General features: G+C 44.9%; 1 non-coding gene across 1 annotated transcript; it reads left to right on the forward strand.

Moving 5' to 3' along the window:
• The first annotated feature begins 563 nt into the window (after positions 1–563).
• On the forward strand, positions 564–670 carry LOC113832544. Its single transcript, XR_003479843.1, has one exon. It is a non-coding gene; the product is annotated as a U6 spliceosomal RNA (small nuclear RNA).
• The last annotated feature ends 1,323 nt before the right edge of the window (positions 671–1,993 follow it).

A 1,993-nucleotide genomic window follows, 5' to 3' on the forward strand; every position in this document is an offset into this window, starting at 1 on the left:
AAAATAAATATCGCCTCCCCCAAACCAGAACATTTTTGCTGTGGTCCAAAGGTAGACTCATGGGGTATTTTCCTTCCTGGGGTTTGCATGAGGAAGAATTCCCCAACGTGGCCTCTCAGGTTGAATACTGAACAGCACCAAGAGACCATTTACTCCTCTTCTCCACTCTGAGTTGGACAGCTTCCCGCTGCTTCTTCAACACAAGTGCCTTACCCTCATGTGATGCAAGCATTTTTAAAGGCTGCACCCTGCTTTAGCAGTCAAAGCCAGGTGAAGCTGACCAAGCTTGTTATTTTTGTTAGTTGCGATGGAGAAGCATCACCTCTGGACTTGGGATGGTAGTGAAAGTGTTCCCACAGTAGCCAGGCAGTCACCTGCAAAACTGAAGTGTATTGGTTTACAGAAGCCTCATAAATAAACAGATTTGGAAGAGTGTGTTAGATTTTAGATTTTAGAAGATTCTAGAAACCTTGAGGTATTTTTTATGTACCAGAAAATTACAGAACTGTTGGATCAGAAATGCCAAATGGAACGATAAAATGTTTGCAGTAAACTCACCTTGGGTGCCCGCTTTGACAGCACATATACTAAAATTGGATCTATACAGAGAAGATTAGCATGGCTCCTGCTCAGGGATGATGCACAAATTCATGAAGTGTTACATATTTTTGAATCTATGAAGGTGACCCTAGTGAAGACTCCTGGTGATGGGGGATACAGAGTCTGAACCACCCATCTTCTGTAACCAGGTAAGGCTTCCAGTGACGGGACTGGGACATCAACCCAGCCATAAAACCTTCAACCTATAATTTGTCCTGCCTGCAAGATGTGCTGGGGCAATGGTGGAGCAGAACTTGTGGGAGTGACCAACCAATAACTGGAGGCTTACACTATGAGAGGGAGCCTATGCCTGACACTACCTGGAGGGCCAGGAACCAGAGGCTGGGCAGCTCAGAGACCTAGGATAAAACCAAACACAACTGGCAAAAACAAAACAATGAAATGATTTCTAATGACATTCTGCTATATATACTCATAGATCAGCGCCTAGCCCAATTATCATCATAGAGGCTTCACCCAGCAACTGATGGAAGCAGGTACAGACCCACACACAAACATGAGGCAGAGCTCATGGAGGTGGGGGGCAATGAAAGACCTTGCCTCACAAAACAATGTAGAAAGGTTGGGGGACTAGTTGGGCACTTGCTGCCTTCCCAGAAGGCCCTTCTTTTTCCTTCCTCTTTCTTTCCTTCTGCTGTTTTTGTTCTTGAGATACATATGTTCAGAGGCACATAAATAAAAATTAATCTTTAAACACACATGCACACACACACACACACACACACACACACACACACACACACACACACCAACAACCTGAGGTGGTTAGTTCATAAGGAATAAACCCCTTCCTGCACACAGTTGCACACTTTTTTCTTTTTTTTAATTATTTTTATTCTATGTGCATTGGTGTTTCGCCTGCCTGTTTTCTGTAAGAGTGTGTCAGATCTTGGAATTACAGACCGTTGTGAGCTGCCATGTTGGTGCTTGGAACTGAACCTGGGTCCTCTTGAAGAGCAGTCAGTGCTCTTAACCACTGAGCCATCTCTCCAGTCCTGCGCACACATAAACAGCATTCAGCCCAGTCAATCTCAAGCCTTTTGCCTCCATGATTCTTATCTGTGAGATAGTAAATATCTACCTAAGCCCCTGTTGTCAGATGTTTTGTCCTTTGCAGCCTAAGTGTCAAGTCTCTGTCCCTTGGAGCCCCTCCCTTCCTTACAGTGAACACCCCTGTGGGTGCCCACAACCCACCATACACACCTCTAGTTTAGACTCCTGCATGAAGTCTAATGGTTGTTTAGGAGACTCGCTTATGAGACCTTCCGAAGGAATCATGGAATTTCCTTCATTTGTACACCAGCCCCACTCTTGGTGTCTGACATCAAAGTAGTAGTTCATTTAGCGTCAGGGGTCTGCTTGATGCTCATCT

The sequence above is a fragment of the Cricetulus griseus genome (assembly GCF_003668045.3).
Source record: "Cricetulus griseus strain 17A/GY chromosome 1 unlocalized genomic scaffold, alternate assembly CriGri-PICRH-1.0 chr1_0, whole genome shotgun sequence".
Classification (NCBI taxonomy): Eukaryota; Metazoa; Chordata; class Mammalia; order Rodentia; family Cricetidae; genus Cricetulus; species Cricetulus griseus.